This window comes from Chelonoidis abingdonii, chromosome 4 (assembly GCF_003597395.2).
Source record: "Chelonoidis abingdonii isolate Lonesome George chromosome 4, CheloAbing_2.0, whole genome shotgun sequence".
Lineage (NCBI taxonomy): Eukaryota > Metazoa > Chordata > Testudines > Testudinidae > Chelonoidis > Chelonoidis abingdonii.
This window is the reverse complement of record NC_133772.1, coordinates 68,554,590-68,576,951: the sequence shown is the minus strand read 5'-3', so window position 1 is coordinate 68,576,951 and position 22,362 is coordinate 68,554,590. Positions and strand designations below refer to the sequence as shown.

The window sequence follows — 22,362 nt, the reverse complement described above, 5'->3', positions numbered from 1 at the left end:
CAACTTTCTGCTCTCATGGTTTCAGCACTCCGATGGCCATCCGGGCACGCATCAGTGTTCTCCCATGCGATACAGCTCTTTTATGCTTTCATGTAGGGACCAGGATTTCAGTTGTTGAATCCCCTTGCCTCACCAATGCAAACTTGGAAGGCCTCCATCAGATCCTCCTAATGCGAAGGTAGCACTCAATGTGGCCTCCAGGGCAGCAGGTCCCGGAGTAGGGGACCCGGTATGTGCACATCCTATCGGCGGTTGCCCCATAGAGGGGCCACCGACCTGTTTATCGGACCATCCAGCGAATGCGATCTTTATGGAGGGTACACCACTTGTCTGTCCATCCTCCTCCATGCTCACTTAGTCATTCAGTTGTGAGAAAAGGGAACGGCATGGCCAACAGCGCCAGCCCCGAAATCGGAAGGGGTAGTGAATGATCCCTACTCGCCGCAAAGGTGCATTCTGCAAGGCCCTATAGCCCTGCGTGCAAATCAATAAGCCTGCTTAGCCCCTATAATCATAAACACCTGAATTACGGTGGCATAAAGTTATGGAGCTTCTTCATTCAAGTTTCCCGCAAGAATTCATTGCCCTCTTGGCGGAAGAGAAAGGCGGCCAGAGCTTCTCTCCAGGCCTCGTTACCATGAGGACATCTCCTGCGTTCAGGTTTCAACTTCCGGCCTGTCACGACTTACCATTTGTTGGTAAAGGCCTCTTTGCGGGGAAATCAACCCCAGGCTGCAAAGCCTGAAGGCAACAGGTCCTAAGTACTCTCTTGGGCGTGCGCTACGCCGACGACCCACTGCAGCTTTCCGTCCCAGCCACACGCCACACTCTGTCGCCTAGCCACAGATAGAACTTTCAAAGGTGCGTCTTGAGGGCTGCCATACTGTTACAAGCGGGATCCCACTCCTACTGCCTCTTGGCATGGTCCCAGTTAACTTCAGGTTAGCTGTTCCCCTCACAAGTCGGAGAGTTGATCACCACCTCCACTTTGTTCCACCCTGTTCCCTCTTCAGGACTCTCGCTCGGGCGCAATCTCTTTAACACGAGTGCACACGCTATGACTAACGGCACTTACTTCTCTTATTCCGTAATCCCGACTTGTCATGCGAGGTTCTCAGACTACCTAGACTACCGAGCACTCACCCAGTTTATCGATAAGGTTGAAGTTCCACTTGTATCCCTGGGAACCATTATCCTGTCTCTAGATCCTGGAGCTGGCTATGCGCCGACTCGATATAAAGATGCTACTTTCACATTGCATCCTCCCATCCCGCACAAGGAGATACCTCCACCTCCTAGCACCCATCCGCTACCTCCAGCTTTACGTCCTGCCGTTTGCCTCTTCTCACAGCCCCGCAGCATTTACCTAGTCGTGTGGTCCCGTAGATCGCCACCCACCTCCGCCGACACTTCGGATGTTGCCACTTTTTCTGCATCCTGGACGATTGGCTTATTGAGGATACTCCACCGACGCAAGTCACTCAGCGTGTGGGCATGCGTCAGTAGACCTATTCACAGTTTGAAGCCTGATGATACTCATGGAACACTCCACTCTGGTTCCCACGCAGCAGGTTAGCATTCCTAGGCTATCCCTGGACTCCGAGCTACGCCGGCATCTGCTTACCACAGCATGTTCAGGCGATGGCACATCATCCGAGGCTCTGCAACACTTTCCGAACGACTTGGCTTGCCTGTCTGAGTCTCCCGGTCTCAAGGCCTCACTAGTTTGCTAACACCAACAACACCTAGCTCTACTCCTCTGTCTTCTCACGTTCTGCCTCAACCTTGGGTACCGCCGGGCAGGGGACCCCAATGGTAGATAGTCACCAGTTCCCCATCGAGCACTCTAGGCCCCTACACTGGCGTAAACTCCCTCACCTGTGTGGGTACAGGATGCGCTCTTTCCGCCACATCGCCCTCACTGTCCCTGCCTGACGGATACGTCATGCTCTCGACTCAGGTGCTCTACCTCAGTAACAGGGTTCCAGCAGCACGCTTGCGAGGCATGTGGCATCTCAGTGTTACAGCCATGCACACGCCATGTCCTACATAAACAACCTGGGAGGGACCATGGCTCCTTCCTTTTGTCAGGAGCCATCCGTCGCGAACCTTTGCATTAGCCACTCGAAAATCTGGGTAAGGCATCTTTTCTCCCGCGCTTTATCTCAGCCAGGTCTCTCCTAGTTCTCATGGATGCTCGCCCTGCCTGATTCATGTTCTGTTGCCGAGCAGTGGGATTTTTTCCCACATATGCTTTCGCCTTACCACCGAGAACGCGAATGCAACCGAGGCTTCTGCTCCTGTCAACGTCTCTCTCCGGGACCCCGGATCATCGGACGCTGTCCTCATGCCATCGAGGCCAACGCCTTAGCTGCCTTCCACCGTACCCCGTCCGGCTCAATGGGTCCTGCTCAGCACTTCGCAGCGGCAGGTGCTGGCAGGGCCTACGCGTGTCACGCCAAGACGATACACTTGGCAGCCATCCTCTACCTTCCATTCCAGGCTACAGGTGTCGTCTGTGTTCTCATATCTATTGTTTTGAGTTCCCAGGGCTGCAGTGCATACAAACCTTAGGGTATCGCCCGCCCGCCAGCAAACTCTGGGACCTCAACCTGGTCAACCAGACTTACTCTCTTCCATCGACCCGGTTCAGCGACCCTGCTCACCTGATACTCTGTCTTGGAAACAGCTTTCCCTACGTAGCCGTTCACGTCGGCACGACGAGGTCTCCGCGCTCAGGCTCTTATGGTGCGTTCTGCCATACATCTTCTCACAAAAATACAAGTGCAGTTAGAACTTACACCTCGCTTTCCTACGACCTAAGGTCGTGTTCGTAGCCTTTTTGTCCTCACCACTCAACCGCGATTGGGACAACAATTGCACCCCCTGGACCGCTGTGGACGCGCTCGCATTTTATGTCTGAGCGACAAAACGCATTTTGTAACCGCCCCCAACTCCGGTCGCAGTAGCTGCGACAGGACAGACCCTACTTGTTCCTCTCAGAGGATCTCACTTGTGGTGCTCGCCGCTCAACCCGGCCTTAGTCTATATTTGTCTCACATTATCCCCAAGCCACACTCATCATCGCCGTTCTAACCCAGGGCCTCAGGCTCATGCTGCCGCCTTTACGTACTCGGTGTACCTACCCACGAGATCTATCGCGTCAGCTTCACTGGTCGCGTCCATCCCTTGTCTCTCGCCATTACTGCCTCGGTTTAAACCAGCCACGGATACTCAGCCAATTTGGCTCTGAGCGTTTGCATTTGCCAGCTATCTCCACTCCGACCCCCCGCCTAGTCAGGCTTGGGAATCACTCTAACTGGAATGGAATATGAGCAACCACTCGAAACGAAAAGACTTCACTCACTTCCTTGCAAACTTTGACTGTTCTCTCGAGATTGTTGCCTCTATCCATTCCAACACCACGCCCTCCACTTCCCCGCTGTCGCAACATAGCGGCCGTCAAGAGGCAACTGAGAGCGGCGCTTCGGGTCGGCAGGTAGTATACATCACGGCACCCATCAGCAGGCGCCACTCCAGGGGGGCCTCCCGATCCCCACCGAGTGTGCTACGGTAAAATCTTTCGACCGACGAACGTGCACTCACGCGCGCGACTACACCATAGACTGGCAATGGAATATAGCAACACACTCGTCCGCAAGAACCAACGATTTACATAAGGTGAAGTAAACCGTCTACTTCAAGCAGGATTTTTATTAATACATTCTACTCAGGTCAAGAAATCACGTTTTACAATTGGACAAACTAGCTGCAGTTTATATATGTCTTCTCATGCACAGTAGTGGACACTTTGCGACACTTGTCAACCACTGATGACACTTGCATTTACAGTTCTTTTTTGGCCCTTCTTGTCTTTAGAGATAAATGAGAGATGGCAATATTCCATCCCGTTTCAATGGGTTTTCAGAGACTGTGTTTGTGTCGATTTTACGAATTGTACAGTATTTAACTGAAACTTGTAACCTTTAGCTCTGGTCTGTGGTAAAATAATTCATTAATATGTTGTCAAAAGCAGCATCCCTCCATGAGAATACACTTCTATATTGGGACATACCATTTTTCCCCCATGTCATAATTATTTTGGAAAACTGGTACCAACATGGTTCCATTTGAATCAAAGAGAATAGTGGGAATCCGTGTTTCAATTGGATGCGTTACAGATTATCTAAAGTTGCATAACTCTCAGAAACCCACTAAATCGAATCACAAGATATGTATTCTGCTTATCTTTTCTTAGCTATCATGCCAAACTAAGCCAGTAGGTAATTTCAGGGTAAGTTAAAATAAAGCAAAATGGCTACATTTGCTTTAACTTCAACAGAAAGCAAAATGGGAAATTTTTGATTTTTAGAGGATTTATCTTGGTGGCTACGTTGTGATCCAGTTCTCTATTACTGCTGTGTAATGTTTTCAATAGCACAATTTTGTTTTTTATTGACATTTGAACAGAGAGAAACAGAAGGCAATTAATAAGTATTGATGCCCTATATATTTATCATTGGTATCTTTCCCCAATCTGAACTTGAGTTCCAAAAATTGGGGTACACAGCATGAATTCCTCTAAGCTTAATTACCAGCATTAGATCTGATAAGCTGCCACCAGTCAGGACTTGAGACTGCCTGATAAACTCTGGTCTCCCCAAACCTTCCCTGGACCCCCAAGACCGGACCCCCTGGACTTAATACAGGAAAGTAAACTCTTTCCCTCACTAGTGCCTCTCTTAGGCTTTCCCTCCCTGGTTACCCTAGAGATCACTGGGATTCAGCTCCTTGAATCTTAACACAGGGAGGAATGTCCTTCCCCCTCACCCAGAGGCAATACAGATTCAAGCTCCGTGAATCTAAAACACAGAAGGAAATCCTTTCCTTCCCCCCTCCTCTCTCTCCCACCAAGTCCCTGGTGAGTACAGACTCAATACCTCAGCCTTAACCAGAGGAAAAAAATCAATTAGGTATTTTAAAGAAAGCTTTTAATAAAGAGAGAAGAATAAAGATAATCACTGTAATTCATAAGATGGACTATTACAGGGTTTTTCAGCTATAGAAACTGGAGAAAAGCCTCCTCCAGCAGAATACAATTTAAAATACTTCCAGCCAAATACACATTAAAACTCTACCAGCCAGATACACATTTGCAAAATAAGAAAACCAATTAAAAGACTAAACTGCCTTTCTACTTGCACTTACTACTTGAATAGAAAATTAGAGCCTGCAGTATTCGTCACACTCAGGTCCCAGAGAGAACACAAAGAAAAGAACACACAACAACGACTTCCCTCCACTGAGATTTAAGTATCTTGTCTTCTGATTGGTCCTCTGGTCAGGTGTTGCAGGTCACTGTTTGTTAACCCTTTACAGGTGAAAGAGACATTAACCCTTAGCTATCTGTTTATGACAGTATTACTATATAAAAATTATAATATGTCAAGATTTACAAAACCAAAAGCAGACATAAAAGTGGTAAATGAGCAAAGCAAAATAAAAAGATAACAGGAGAACGGGACGTGGGCATTAGTTCTCATGCTGTCACTTGGATGGGGTAGAGGAATCTGTACATGTTATGCCCTTCCATGTTGTTCTGCCCTGAGCCAAATATGATGCGTTTTGGGGTATGATGCCTGTGAGGTACAGGCATCTATTGACACTTTCCAGCTATCATGTTTTAGGTCTTCTGGAGGGTCTCTTCAATCCTGCTTTCATTGGGTCAAAGTTAGAGATTATTCTTGCAGGGTAGCTGGTAGGCATTTTGGAGCAGATGACCATACCAACTTAAAAGACATTGAGTGACCATTTGAGTGAGTGGGACATGTTTAGTTAGGAAGCAGAATTCTTCATTCAGTTTGAATTTGTATCGTGAGATTTTTTTCAAACCTTCGAAGATGCTTCAACTGACTGGTACAAAAACTTCTCAATCTGACACAAAGGAGCCATGTTTCAGTCCCATAGGTCAAAATACTGACCACCAAACTATTAGTCTCATCTCCATCTTTCTACTTATGAAGGTGTTCCGTTTGCGAAAAAGACATTATTGGGGAGAAACCAAATTTCTGACAACACTTCTGCTGTGCAGGCTTCAAGTTCTTGATGCCACCCATGTTGTTAACAACAGAGCCTAGGTCAGTGAAATCACTCACTGTCTTGACAGAGTGGTTGTCCGCTAAGATGCTAGAGCTTGTAACATTCAAAATCACTAACCGGAAGAATTTTGATTTTACCCCAAATAATTTTCAGACCAACTCTTGCCACTTAGCTATCCAGGGCTGTAAGTGCCACAACCAGCTTGTCCATTGATTCAACAATTAGCTCTGTCATCAGCAAAATCTGTATCGGTAAGGTTCTTATCAATGCATATGCCTAAAATGCATTTACGTTGTGTCTGATCAAGCACATCATCTGTGACAGCACTGAAAATTTTTCAAGCAGCAAATATCCTCATTGAACACCCGGCCTAATTCAGAAGAAGGTGGTTCTTTTCCCATTTACAAGAATGCAACTTGAGAAGTCATCGTATAAGAGACAGAGCATTTTACAGAGCTTGTCAGTTTCAAGATCAGCCAAAGCAATTCCCCCATCAATATAGTCAAATGCAACTTTGATATCCACAAATGCAATGTGAATGGGATGCTTGAAATCTTCTTGACAAGGGAGTGCAGTAAAGATTTGCTCCAGAACCAAAGATGGCTTGTTGCAGTCTTCTCGTGATCCTTAAGATATCTGTGGCTCAGGCTAGCAAGACAGAAGCAAAAACTTTCCCCAGAATGAATATGAGAGTAGTTACAACAATAGTTACAATAGTCTCACCTGCTGTCTTTACGTTTTCAAAGCCATAAAATAATGCCTTTTTGCTAATCAGATGGGACCAGCTCTGTTCTCCAGATGATATTGAACAGCATCTGCAGCCACAAAAGAATAGGTGATCCAGTGCTTTTTAGCAACTGCACAGGAATCCCACAGATTCCTGATGCCTTGTTTTTCCTTAAACTGCTTTACTGCTGAGTGGATTTTATCCATAGTGAACTCACCCAGATCATCTGATACAGAGTGGGCCTGCTTGGCAGCAGCGTTAATGTCAAGGCCACAAGAAATTGGGGGTACATTTAGCAGCAAGGTGTATTTTTCATTTCAGTATGCCATGTATTCTTCTGTATTGATTAGCTGACCAGAAGTAGAATAGATCTCACTGAGTGAAAGAACTTTCTCATCAGTGAGGTTACGCAAGTGTTTATGTAAGGAAGTGCCATTGTTCCTGGCAGAAGTCTAGGGGGTAGAGTGGAATACAGTTTCAAAATATTCCAGCAGGAATGTCAGACCATGCTGAAAAAGGAGCTGTGGATAGCATGTCAAACAGGAAGGTGAGCACAATACCTGTTGAGGGGCGCTGTGATGGGGTTTTATAAACTCTGCACTAGGACTGAGGGCTTACAGAGCAACTCTGGGCCCAGAGCTTGCCCCTAGATGGAAGTGGAACTTAAAAGGAAGCTAGACAGCTCAGAAAAGGGCCAACAAGCCAGGGAGAAGGACAGGCCTTGGGCTCTCCTTAGAAGGGATATTGTGCCAGGGAAAGAGGAGTCTACCTGCTAGGCCTAGACTAAAGGTTTAGTTAATACTTTTCTTCAGTACCTTTTACTACAGATTGCAAAGCTTAGATTGTAGAGTGGGAGTTGGGAAGTGGCCCAGAGAGGGCAGCTGTAAGGTATTCTTGGGTGCTTGGCCCTTTGGTAACCCTCACTGGGCCTTGGGCCAGGGGCTAGTGCAATGGGATGGCCTGGGCTCCCCTACCAACTCTCTTCTGCATTGAGGAGGAATTGACCCTCTAAGCACTAAGCAACACTTCTATCAAACACCAACCATCAGAGGCACAAGTTTGTGGAGCTCGAAAGCTTGTGTCTCTTTCACTAACAGAAGTTGGTTCAATAAAAGATATTACCTCACCCACTTCGTGTGTCTCCACATCATGACACCAACATGGCTATACCCCCACTATAAAGTAAATATTCAATACTGTGGAAGTTTCCAGTAGCTGTTTGCAATATCAGCATCTGTCCTATATTTCTCTTTAGACTAGGTGCTTCCTTTCTTAAAATAATAAACATGGTAAACAGGTTATTACTAATTTACTTTGATCTCAAACGTGTTGTCACTAAACTAACTCAAAAATGATGATGGCTGGGGCCAACATTTGCAAACTTAAATGCCTAAAATTAGTCAAATTAGAAGTGTCCTGATTTTTCAAAGTACTTAGACTTTGGACTTTAGTGGGACCCTGTTTGTTCAATGTCTTTGAAAATCAGGCTCCTTGCATGTAGGCACCCAGGATTTCAAATGCTGGTCTTAAGCGCTGACCTTGAAGCTCCTGTACTTGTTAAATGGAGAATTCCCTATGTAGCAGATTAAGTTATAACATGAAAGAGGAGGAAACAAAAGTCTGGGTGTTGTAATTGTTAGCATAAAAATTACCTCATCATTAATCCCAAAAAGACTTCAAGAGACTGAAAATAATGCAGCTGTTAAAACCAGCACCCCATGTGACAGCTACAATGACCATACAAAATCGATGAAGTTCCTTTAGATAAAGCATCCATTGTTACTCCATTGCCTGCAAAGAGTGTTTAGTAGGAAAAAATATGTATTCATGGCCCTGAACTGCATCACAATGGAATATTTGAAGCTTTTTTTCCCCAAAGCTATCATGAGTTGAGAACAGCTTTTTTAAAAAACATTTAAATCCCCTTTTCTCCCTCCTGCATGTTCTGCTATATAGTGGGAAATAAATACCCAACTGTAACATTAGTTAATAAATAGGAATATAAATAAATTTACCATATTTTGGGTACAATTTGCTTGCTTGCTTCTGCAGTGTTCAAGTTCTGCATATTATAGAGCAGCAAGCACCCAATTGATCCCAAACAAAGAGACCCTGGTAGCAACTCCCACACGCATTCTTTGCAACAATATCATTTGCTCTCTGAGACTTTTACATAAACAAAACAAAAAAAAAACATTTTTCTTCACATCCCTTCTTGGCACCATAGGAGCCAAGCACAGATATTTTGTCTCTTGAAAACTATTTGATAAACTGTTTCTCTGCAGAATTGCTTTTGCTAAGCACAGAAATTGCTATACTTCATTTCATTATTATTTTAATTTCTAATTGAATTTGACTAACCGCTGCGTGTTTTGAGGAAAGCATGAAGATGCAGACATGCTCTGCATGCTTCCTCTACACTGCTCCGCCATATCCCCTTTATCTGCAGCTTGCTACACCTTTGCTGTTCCAGTCCCCTTCCCTTCGAGCACAGCTCACTAGGTCACAAGTCATGACAGGTTGTGTGTGTTCAGGGGCAGATTTTTAAAGGCAGATGCAGATAGACGCCTAGTGGGATTTTCGAAACTTTGTAGACACCTAACTGGTCCTAAGGGACTCTTTCTACCCACCCCCAAATATGTTTTAGGCTTTTCCCAAAGAACATGGACCATGTCCAGAGGAAAGGTCAGTCTTGATTTGACTGAACACTGCAAGGGTTAAAAACAGACAGGAGGGAGTGGGGGTGGGGGGAGAGAGGAAACACAAGTGACAATAATATCACATGATTACTCAATAAGACGTATGTGTATCTTGAAGGGAGTATCAAAACTTGGATTACTGGTGTGGTGGGGAACACACAAAGAAGTTGGGTCAGATGTAGACAGAGAAGGCTATAGTGAGAGCATACTGTTTCACCTAGGATTTCAATCCAGGTCTTAGGATGCAAGAGCTAGTGCATGCCATTGGATCCATATCCTAGTCTGCAGTCTTAGAGGGTAGCAGTAGCCTGTTTGGGCCTTTCATCATCTGCGCTTACCCAGGAAATTGCAACAACTCCTCTTCAATTTGGACCTCACAGCAGTTATCCAGTCTTTTGGCACCTCCAGAGTAGACTAATGTAACGCTTAGGGTTGCTTTATGAAGTCTATCCAGCCATTACACATAACAGGACTGTTCCATTTGCCAACGAAACAAGCCGCTTTCAGGCAAAACAAGTGCACCAGTCTCTACACTGGTTTCCTCTTCATTTCTGGTGGTATTCAAAGTGTGTGAGATCTTCCAAATATATTTTATCCTTGTATCTGAGAGACCACTAGTCATCCTGTATCCTGTCACATTATTAAACGTCAGCTGGGAGGCTCTAGCTGACAGCTCCCTGGCTGAGTTCTCCAGGACTGACAGTTGGGTTTTCTATGCCATGACAAGTTGTGTGTGTTAAGGGCCAGATTGTTAAAGGTAAAGAGAGAAACAGCTTCTGAAACCTTCTGAGCCAGAGTTTAACAAATTTATTTTTATTCATCACAAATTATATTCCTGCTAAGATTTCTGTAGCCACAAACGTTTTCCTTAGCGTTGCCCATTGTGGATAGTTTTCAGTGAGCCTTTTTATCTTGTAACTAAGTGCCTAGATGCTACAGCAATAGACAATCAATCAATAAAGAGCATGTTGTTTCCCAAAAGCTGCTTTAAAACAATCAGAACTTTTCACTCCAGCCTCTTCCCTTCCTTTTAGGTCTAGATGAGCACTTACTGGAATGCTCATCACCTAATATTCATTCAACTCCAAACAGAGTTTCGAATACATTTTACTCATCCGGGCATAGAGGGAGGTAAAGTTACAGAAAACATTTTGAAAAGGAGCTTGGAGTCGGAATGTGGGGGGCGGGTTATTGGCTGGGACAGTCCTCTTTTTAAGACCTGTCCTGGCTGTCCTGACTTTTTTGCTTTATCAGTTAGCAAGAGCAAACAGGACAAATGCCCACTTTTGTCAAAAGTGAGGTGTGGAGAAACATATAGGGGGAGCAAGTGGTGATGCCAGCCCCACACAGGGATGGGGGGCAGGGCTTGAGTGAGCAGTGACAGCCAGCCCCGTGCAGGGTGGCAGGCAGGGCTCAGGTGAGCAGCAACACCAGCACCAGCCTTTGGGAAATATGGTCACCCTATCTACTATGTGTGTCACTGCTCGCCCCGTGGGAAGGGGGGCTTGGGTGAGTGGCTTGGGCCAGCCCTGCAGGAGGTGGGGAGGGTTCGGGCCAGCCCTATGCGGTGTCCCGTTTTTCCCTTTTTGGGAAATATGGTTACCCTATCAATTAGCCAAGTGGGAAAAGTATGAAAGCTGGTGGTGGCCTCCTTCCACAATTTAACAAGTCGGGCGGGGAGAGGGGAGAACTTTCTGTGGAAAAAATCCTGCTGCCGGGAGAAACTATAACCTTTTCTGAGGTCCATGGGATTTTATTGCTCCATTGTATCTAATTCACTTTACTGCTCATGCATCTGATCTCTCAGGGGAGCAGCTGGAAAGAGGACAGAATGGTATAAACTCATAGTTTGAGAGGACACTTGAATATAAAGGCAGAAATCTTTCTATACTTCAACTTCCCCTGGGTTTTTCTGTCTTTTTTGCCAGATTTTGTATATGTTCAGAAGAACGTGTGTGTGTGTGTGTGTGTGTGTGTGTGTGTGTGTGTGTGTGTGTAATGATGTAGCTTTAGTGTATGTGTCGCAGCACCCTGGAATTCATTTGTGTGGAAGTCATATAAGTTTATATGGTACTTTATAGCTGATATTTTTATCTCAAAAGAAATATTCACATGAACCCTTTCTCTGCATCATAGAATAAATGCCTTCCCCAGTGTTAGTGATCTATTGTATATAATTACAACATAGGGGAAAATGGAGGGAGAGAGCTCGAACTCCCTCACCAGGGCAGCTCACTGCCACTCTCAGCCTCTTTCCAGGCAAATTCTTAAAATGTTAAATTATTTTATGGGGAAAATGTAAAGGTAAGAAACATGCATCTATTTTTGATGTATAAAGTTATATTTAAGAAGGAGAAAAGACTCCCTGCAGCAGGGAACAGCCACTGCTCCATTCTGAAAACGGTTTAATTGGGGAGGACAATACCTGTGTTCAGTGGAGAAATTCTGATCCTGAAACATGGAGCAAGGAGGGGGAGGACAGAGAAGGGAGAACATTTCCTTGTGTGCAGACAACTCTTCACCCCGCCGTGTCTTTCTCTTCTCCTTTGAGATTTGAGAGGGGCTTAAGGGTCCTCTCATTCCTCTTCCCCGTGTGCTGGAGACTGCCTACTTGACATGCTGGAAGGAAGTAGCTTTTTCTCTGCATCTCCCTTCCTGGCCAGCAGTCTGCTGAACTGACTCTCTGCTTTGCAGCTCAGCAGTTGAGCAGCTCTAAGAGGTAAAGGGGAAGAGAGCAGAGAGAGCGCTTCAAGACATAGCACTGGGCCACTTGTCTTGTCCTTTTCCCCCAGTACAAGACTAAAATTTAAGAGTGTGAAAGTCAGTGTCATTCTCCTTCCCCCAGACATATACAAAATCCAGCCCCACCATAAATGTCAATGCTCATGTATGGCATTAAACTTGAGGAATACAATTGACAGCTTAGGATCATTTTTTAGGGAGAGTGGTGGATGCCTGAATTCAGGCAGAGTCTTCTGTTTTGTCAAACAACCAAGGCCATGTATTGATCACTTGAGTCACAGCCCAAGCAAAGGCTCTTGACCAGAGGTTCTTCATGTATTTGGGCAAGCATTAAGACACACAGAGACAACAGCAGTTGGGATGGTTTTTGTGTGAGAAATTGGTGGCTGGCTGACGGGTTGAACCCATCTATTTTCTGGAATTCTGTGAAATCCAAACTTTGCTGCTCCTTTTCCTGTTTCAGTATCCAGCCATGCTGAAAGTGGTAATGGGAACCGTATTTGCATCTTGAGTGAATCTATTCCAGTGCAGAAGGACTTCATGAGGCTATATGTACCACCTAACTTTGCCTTCAGTGCTTATGTGGGGTATAGGAACCTGTGCTGGGGTGAATTTTATCCATTGTAGAGAAACAGACTCGAGATGAATATCATGTGCATTATGTCCACTTGTTTCCCTCTTTTCCTCAATTTCAAATCTTTTCTATCCACCTTGACACCATGGCAATATAATTTAGTGTGGGACTCATAAATAACCCCAATGGCTGTGCTGTGCTTCCCAGGCCAGAGCCATAGTTTTTGTTCTTCTGCTTACTCTATCAGGAGTACAGATCATGTCTCTCTTGCATGTTTAAATAAGTCCCTTTTTATTTACAAAATCCCTTTTAAAGAGTCCCATCATTGGCTACAAGTCGTTTTCTTGGTTAAAGCATCTGGGCACAGTTGTTTCTAGGGCTTGCAATTTGGGTAGGAAAGAATTTGCTTGGAACCTTGCCCAAATCTCCTCGCTCACTATAGAAATTTAAAGCTTAGAATACTTGAGGATGAAATTTGTTGCATTTTGTCAGTGTATCATCCTGAATAATGTAGATTTGAGTAAAGGCTAAATATTGTTTTTACTGCCCCTGAAGAGTCATCACTTTTATTTAGTATCATAGCTGGCATAGCAATTGGAATGGCAGAGCTTTTACATCTCAACCTGCTTCCCAACTGAACACATCCCCGTGAGTAGACTGTGCCAACTGAATGGTTTAAACTGAGCTTACGTTTGCAGATTCTAGGGCTGTGTAAGTCGGAACCTTTTTGGTATTAAAGCACTCTAGCAAAGACCCCATATTCTAAGAAATGTGAATGATTTCCAGTAGGTGTGAGATGTGGGGGGAGGGATAGCTCAGTGGTTTGAGCATTGGCCTGCTAAACCCAGGATTGTGAGTTCAATCCTTGAGGGGACCATTTAAAGATCTGGGGCAAAAATCTGTCTGGGGATTGGTCCTGCTTTGAGCAGGGGGTTGGACTAGATGACCTTCTAAGGTCTCTTCCAATCCTGATATTCTATGATTCTATTTGGAAGAAAAATCTTAGGATTTGATTTTGTTAATGTTGTGATTCAACTGTCACAATTAAAATGTGAGTTCACTTTCTTGGCTGAATGAAAAATTCAATTACTATAAACTATTCAGTGGCAAATTGTATTTTTTTTTTGAACAAGGAAAAAAGAAGGTGGTGCTATCAAAATAATCTGATATTAAAAAAAAATTGAGTAAGACATTTAATGATATTGTTGCTGTTCAGCCCCAATAAATGATGGCAAACTGTGAAAAGATTTAGCTATTCCTTGGTCACAGCAGGCAACATCCACTTGACAAATGATTTGAATGAAAATAACTTCTGTACCCTATTAGTAACTTAGATCTTGGGTGTGTTACTGTACCACACACAGAGTCCATAACTGTATCAAAATAGGAAGTTTTAAGATACAGGATTGTTTCTCCTTTAATATGAGTTCCCAAGCAAAGACAGAAGGGAGCAGCTCAGGCTGTAACTGGTTCTGGTTGGTTTCTCGGCACTGCACTAGGCAAAACTGTGTGTGTGTGTGTGTGTAACTTGTAGACAGAATAAACTACAGTTTGGCTCAAAAATTGAGTTGTTACATTTTGTGTCTTTTCAAACACTTCCCAGTGCAAGATGCCTTGAAACTATAAGGAACTATTTTGTGACCCACCATCCTTGCACTGAGTGTTGATTGCGTTGTAGCCCATTTATAGTAGTGAAACATATTGCCCTTTTCTGTGTATTATATTTCTAAATTCCTAAGAACTCTGCCACTGTCAGCCATTTTATCCTCAGCATTGCAGCAGCCTGCAAGCACAGTAGGTATAAGAATCTTTTCTCGGGGAGTTTGAAATTTTTTTTCTTTTTGGTTCACTGTTTTCTTTTATCTAAAATAAATCATTTGAGTTGAGAACTGTTTGCACTTGAAAATGGAAAATCTAGCACTTCAGTACGATGGGCAGTGGCAGCGTTACCAGAGGCATACTTGTGACCTCAGAGTAATCCATTGCATAGGATTTATGAAGTAATGGAGGAGGAGGGAGTAGCTTTAAACAGCCACACAACACCTATTATCACGATACCTGTGATAATAGGCATCAGACTACTGTATTAATGGGCATGTTAAAAGTGCACAATGCTCAATGCTCCCTGACACCATCTTCCTTGGAGCAATGGAATGGAGACTCAAAAGCAAAGTGACAGAAGAATAAAGCAGAAAGCTAGACACAAGAGTCATTGATGTATTAAGTTGGTCACTAACATCATGAACGTTTTTATGAAAATAACTGTGGCCAATTGGGGTGAGTAAATCTTGGTTTTTCTTCCCTAAATGTTTATGGGTTGGTATCTACTCTAGTAGCTGGGGTGATCCAAATAATTCTAACGGAAACAATCATATTGTTTATAATTCTTAGTAACTGTTTCCTATGTACACATTCTGTTGAGCTGATAGGGTATCCTAAGATGCATGTGGTCACTAAAGAGAAGCCATTCTACCTAAACTATCAATTGTCTAAAAATGTTTAATTCAGCTGAAATAAAAAGCTGATATTTTATATGTAGCTGTAACTTCTGATGGCTGAAGCAGGCTAGAGGCAGTCCAGAGCAGTGGCCAAGTATGCTTGGTAGTCAGGAGGTCAAACGGTATCAGAAGCAATCCAGAACAATGGTTGAACTAGTTGCAGGGGTCAGTAGCTGGGAGATAAAATCCAAGGGACGAGGTCAATGGGTTAGGGAGACAAGGGCTGGGTGAGGCAGCAGGGTGGCAAGGCAGGGCCAAGTGAAGCAGGGTCAGGCAAGACAGCAGGTCAGGGTCAGACAAGACAGTAGGTAGTAAGGTAAGATTATTCGAAGGTTACAAGGGAAGGCTACCAGCAGGCAACGATCTGTTGTTCTTTCAGACAGCTTCCTCCTCCTGTTGAGGATCTTTATATTGTCCAGGTAACTAATGAGATTGCAGTCTGTCCAGGTAATCAGGGATCTGCTGCTGAGGGGGTACTGATCTTAAGCCTTAAGACTAGCAGTCAGGAGTAATGGCTCAGTGTACCATCATTGTGTGGAGGCTAGAGATGCCGTCTAGGGATTTGTGGACCAGGATTCAATACTGGGGTCCTCCTGACAGTAGCATATACAGTCGGTTAAACATCTCTTATGTACTGAGAACCTCATTAGCTGTGCTTTGCAGGTCAAGTGCTGTTTCATCTGCATCTCTTAATAAAACTATTGATTAGAAGGAGGGGTTTTAAACAGAGTTCAGCACATTGACTCAGCAAAAATGCACATGGATTTCTCTAGATATTTTTTTTTTTGTCTGGACCTTTTTCTTACCACCTGACTTATATTATTTCCACTAAACTGATGCCTCCAGATAGCATTTCTGTTGTGCATAAATATGCTGTGCAGCCTCTGTCAAAAAGATTTTGTTTCAAAAGGAGAACAGTATAGTAGCTTTTGCTGATTCGTGCTGTACCTTAATATCCTGCTCACACAAGTAAATTACCCCCTTTCCCCCACATCTTCTAAATTAAATTGCTCTTTATTTCCTTCTCTCTCCCTACCACACACACTCTTTTAGGGGCACCTGTGTTAGTTATATGGGACTCAAAAAATCATTGCCCTCCATTTTCTGGAGCAGGGGAAAACTGAATTAATCAGCCCTTTAAGCATACCTCTAGGACTCTGTGAGACAAGACACTGGGAAGTGTTTGTCAGCATTGAAGTAGTTGTGAGGAAGTTCTGCCTCCTTCTTTCTGTGCATGTCTTTGTGTGATGTAGCTGGCTACCTAGATGGCTTGCCAGGCCTGTTGGCTGAGGCATAGGGGAGTATACCAGGGCCCTGTCCATATGGGGACTTGAGGGAGTAGAAAGTTAGGGTGACTATATTTCCCAAAAGAAAAATGGCACACTGCATGGTACTGCCCAGGTTGCTCACCCGAGACCTGCCCCCCAGCATGGGACTAGGGCTGGCATCTCTGAGTCACTCAAGCCCCGCCTGCACTCTGCGCAAGGCTGGGGATGGCATCACTGCTCACCCAAACCCTGTCTGTCCCCACCCAAGCCCTGCCTCCCTCCCACGTGGGACTGGCATCGTCACTTGCCCCACCGCACATTCTTTCGCACCCCACTTTTTTGTCAAAACTGGGAATTTCTCCCATTTGCTCTTCCCAACTGATCAACTTGGCAAGAGCAAACAGGACAAATGCCTGCTTTTGCCAGAAAAGCCAAGATGGCCAGGACAGGGCTTGAAAAAGGGACTATCCCAGACAAAACGGGCCGTATGGTCATCTTACAGTTTATTCTTAATAAAATTAAAATAAACAAGACTTTTGTTTTCTTGTTTTACAAAGTAAAACAAAATTTTTATTCCACTGTAAATAGAGCCTTTCACTAATTACAGGGAAATGTACATGATATTTATACCTGGCCTATATTCTGAGGGCAGCATAATGAATTAGCATTTCCTGTCATAACATGCGTTACCTAGGTTTTCAGGGCACCATGAAACAGGACTTTATAAATCATTTGGATATTTTAAAATTGTAAATTTCATTTTAAAATTAATTTTTAATCTATGGGCATTTCTGAGCCTGCTTCATACACTGGCATCTTGTTGAAAAAATTGACATTTGTAACACAGATGGGATTTGAAATGCTAATTGAAAGACTGTAAACCGGTTTCTGAATTTGATACTAATTTTAAGCCCTAAAAAACATTTTAACTCTGTCTAAAATGAACCCTCAGGGTGTGGGTGTGTATGTGCTGATATAAATGTACGTGTGCTGATAGGAGATTGGTGTAAGATTATACTAGCCACTACTCACAGCCCATTTATTTAGTAAAGAATTTCTCCTTTTAATCATATTGCATCCTGCTAATACATTCTTGTACCATAGTGCATATTCTTTCTTACCTTCTTAGTGTCCTTTTCCCAATCCATGGTATGGATGACTAGATAAAGGCACAGAAGAGGGAGTTAATGGCCCTATTTAATTTCTCCACTTCCGTAAACCAAGACTGAGTTAAAGAGGCATAATAATAAACTATTGCTACTGCTGTGACTAGCATCACCTTAGTAATGAGTAAAGCACTGTCTCATCAAGAAAGGCGAGATGACTTGGTGTTTAGCACACACTGTTGGGACTCTCCAGAAGAATGTGTTCTTACTTTCTCTCATGGAATCAAACAGGAAAAAGTAATATTTGTAGAGTGAAACAAGAACCAAGAGGCATGCAAGTGTTAGAGGAAGTGTTAGACACAGCTAGTGTGGGGCTCTCTATCTAATCTCAACCACCTGTGGGGGGAAATAACAGTGAATCAGTGTCAGAGGGAAGAAGTGGCATGGTAACTGTCCTGTAAGAAGTTTATAGCAAATGTCATACAAGTGTTGAGCATGTAGACAATTTTCCTTCTCTTCCACTAACTCCTTCTCACCATCACCACCACTGTTAAAAATAAATAAAATGTGTGTAAAAAAAAAAAATCTGGATGCTGATGTGGGCTGTGTAGCAGTTTTAAAGCCAAACAGCTGTGTGGCAGTCTATTGAGGTCTAAATAAGTAAAGCCCTTGCTATCATACTTATTTAATATTTAGTTCAACATACAAATTAAATTTGAATCGAAGCCACATGCAAAAACTGAAGTCTTATTTAGCTCTAAAAAACCTGCTTTTTTTGGCCATACTGAAAATTTGAACTCTGGGATTTGCTGGCATTGTCTGAAAACTCCTGCCTGAACTTTTTGTGGTTTAACTACTTTTTTTAAAAAAAAAAAATTTGAGGACATTTAGTTGCCCCAGCCAGCTAGCTTACCTTGTAGTCAGAGGTCCATCATAACCTTCAAAATGCCTTAAGGGACAGTGGGGCTTCATGCTCCTGACCCCTACTTTTTTTTTCATTTTTTCCCCCAGAACTTTGATTTGTGGCCGTGTTTCCTTTTCAAGTGGCTATTTTTTACTTCTAAATGACTTTGTCTAATAATTTTCCATTCCTAGCCACTAGAAGGGGTTTTATTAGTAGAAACCTTTAAATTTAAGTTGAAACTTTTAAAACTTATTTTGGCTGACACTAACATCAGGGACATCCAGTTTTTTTTAGTTAACTCACTTTTAGGCAGCCTTTGGTCAGATTGATATCAATGAACACTCTTCCCGTACAGAGGACTTTGGAAAAACCTCCAGAAGGCAGGTAGAAGCCAAAGAACAGATACTGAGTAACTAAAATGAATTCTCAGACTGACTAGTCATCTTCTCAATTGTAGCTTTCTTTTCAAGTGTACGTTTGCAGATTGAGAAGACAAGTGTACCTTCCTGGAGGAGAAATTAACATTTTGGGAGCCACCATTCATGGCCCATTAACTCCCAGATTTTTAACTTTTACTTTGTTTACTTTGTCACATTCTACCAAGCTGAGAGGCATTTTACCTTCTGATAACTTCATATTTGATGCCTTAGCTTAGCTGTATTTAAAATGTGTATTTTGGGCCCAAAATCTGAAAACTACAGATGGAGCCCAAACTAAAATGTTTAGATCTGGTTATGAACGTCTCCATTTTATGAGAGAGAGCAAGGACGGGTGTTGTATCCATGATTTTCCCAGTGTAGTAAAACCATAGGGAATTCGTGTAAAGTGTGTGTGTGTATATATATATAAATATATTGTGTTTTAACTTACATATTTTGATAAGAATATGGAAATGTCGTGTTTTTATATGGAAACAATCCATGCACAAGTAAAGTGTTTCATATATACCAAGATCATATCACTTTTTAAAACATCATCTTCCCCCATGGTTGGTTCAGTACATTTGAAGTTAGGGACCAGTCCAGAAATTGTGATCAGGTTATGCACTAGTCCAGTGTGGGATGGTAGGAATTTGATGTAGAATTTTGTTGTGTATATTTACAGGCCAGGAACCTTATTTAGCTCAATATGAAATGCTGGATCTATTAGTGTACAGCACATACTAATCTTCTTTTCATTTACTTCAAACTGTTCTTTATCTTCCTTCATCCCATAGCAATGGTTCTTCTGAATAACAATGAGAGGTGGTTTGGTTCAGCTTCATTCAATTGCATTTCATTCTGTTTGTGAACACTCAACCAATTTTTTCCACAGTTAGTGGCACACTAGAAAACCCAGGTACCTCCCAGTTTTTTCATTACCCACAGGTGTCGTACTGAATGGGTGCATGATCTGACCCATTCAGCATCTTAAAAATTGCTGACCCCTTATGACTCTTATGGATTATCTTCATTTAAAAAAATCAAAATCAAATTAGAAATGAGCCATTAAAGGTAAAATCTAAAGAAAACAGTTTGTCAACTATGAATGTAGTATAGGTGCATGTGACTATGTTAGAAATAGAGTAATTTCAAATGTGACAGGACTATAAAGATATAACACGATTACCATTGTCAAGGCACATTTCAATATGGTTTGTTTATTTTAGATTTGCATGAGTCATCCTTATTCTCATACAAAAGGCCGCCCAGAGGCAGAGCAGTTTTACTCGCTTTGGCCACTAATAAAAATAAGTGCAATTCCTCAAAATGCCTGTCTCAGATTATTCTTTATTGGCTCTTTCAAACATATTTCTTGTTATGACAGTGGAAAGATAAAAATGGGTAACTATAGTTTACAGATGAGGGGATTATACTATCAGGAAATGGTTTAGCCAGGAAATGGCATCTACAATAGAAATAGTTCTAAAACTATATAGGGCTCATTGAGGATTTTTTTTAGTAGCTGTCGTCATACAGTTTTAAATCCTAGCCCTGGGCCATGTTAGATCTCCTGCAAGCCTCCAGATGGGCTGCAGTTATGTCAAACAAAATTCATCTTCTTTTCTTGTTAAATTAAGTGATAACCTTGGGGTGAGACAAAAATAAATAAATCCGATTTTGTGTGCTCTGGGTTAGGTGCTCTGTGCTAACCTAGGGGCCAGCAATATGAATGTTAGACAGTGAGGTAGCTCAAAGCTTCTTCAGTGGCAGGCTGCCTAACATTTATAAAGGAGAGTAAACTAATATGCCTTTTTAAAGAAGTGATGCTTGTTTTAAAAAAATAGTAGTAGTATGAAGAGCAAAAGTACAAAATAGTTGGCATGTTTTCCGCAGCCCACATTGAGGAACACTGTTCAAGTCGGAAGGCTTAATAGGTGACCCATTCATACTGGGGTTTGTGATCTCTTGATCATCAGCATGAATCAAACATGGTAATATTTAAACTAAGAGAAGTGTAGGTCCACTACTTAGTGGAGAAAGAGCTAATAACCAATGGCATCAAGAAGGCTGAGGTGTTTAATGCCTATTTTGCTTCAGACTTCACTAAAAAGATTAATTGTGAGCAGATACTTAAAACAATTAATATTAACAAGAAAAAGGAACACAAGCCAAAACAGGCATAGAACAGGTTAAAGAATATTTATATCAGTTAGATTACTTCAAGATAGCAGAGCCTGATGAAATTCACCCAAGGATACTTAAGGAACTAACTAAAATAATCTTAGAGCCATTAGCAATTATCTTAGAGAACTCCTAGAGGATAGATAAGGTCCCAGACAGCTGGAGAAGAACATAGTACCTATCTTTAAAAAGAGGAAGTAGGGAATTATAGACCAGTCAGCTTAACTTCCATACCTGGAACATATTATTAAACAATCAGTGTGTAAGCACCTTGAGTATAATAGGGTTATAAGTAATAGCCAACATGGATTTGTCAATACCAAATCATGTCAAACGAACCTAATTTCCTTCTTTGACAGGGTTGCTGACCTACTGGATGAGGGGAAAGCTTTAGAAGTGATATATCTGGATTTCAGTAACACTTTTGACAGAGTCCTAAATGACATTCTCATAAGCAAACTAGAAAAACATTTTCTAGATAAAATTACTCTAAGATGGCTAGACAACCATGAAAGACCATACTCAGAGTAGGTATCAATGATTTGTTGTTAAACAGGATGTGGAAGGGGGATATAGTGGGGATCACTGGGAGGGTGTGTTTTGGGTCCATTGCTATTCAATGTTTTCATCAGTGACTTGGATAAAGGAGTGGAATCTTTGCTTATAAAATTGGCCTATGGTACCAAGCTGGGAAAGGTTGCAAGCACTTTGAAGGACAGGATTAGAATTCAGAATGGTCTTGACAAATTGTAGAATTAGTCTGAAATCAACAGGGTGAAATTCAATAAAGATACGTGCTAAATATTTCACTTAGGAAGAAACAAATCAAATGTACAGCTACACAATGGGGAGCAGTGACTGCCTAAGTTGTAATACTGCTAAAAAAAGATCTGGGGGTTAGAGTGGATCACAAAGCGAATGAGTCAACAAAGTGAAGCAGTTGCTAGAAAGGCTAATATCATTCTGAGATGTATTAACAGGAGTGTTGTATGTAAGAAATGCAGGAGTGAAAGTAACTTAAATTTCTTACCAGTATGGTCATATCACAACCCCTTCTTCCAACCTCCACTCCTCCACACTTAACTTAATGGATCCCTTTGCAAGACTTTGATACAGTAGCTGTCTACTAGTTTTATTCTAGA

General features: G+C 42.6%; 1 protein-coding gene across 6 annotated transcripts in view; it reads left to right on the top strand.

Annotated features, from left to right (window-relative positions):
• SHANK2 (SH3 and multiple ankyrin repeat domains 2) overlaps positions 1-22,362 on the top strand; it is a 673,265-nt gene that overhangs the window by 579,825 nt on the left and 71,078 nt on the right. The window lies entirely within an intron of this gene.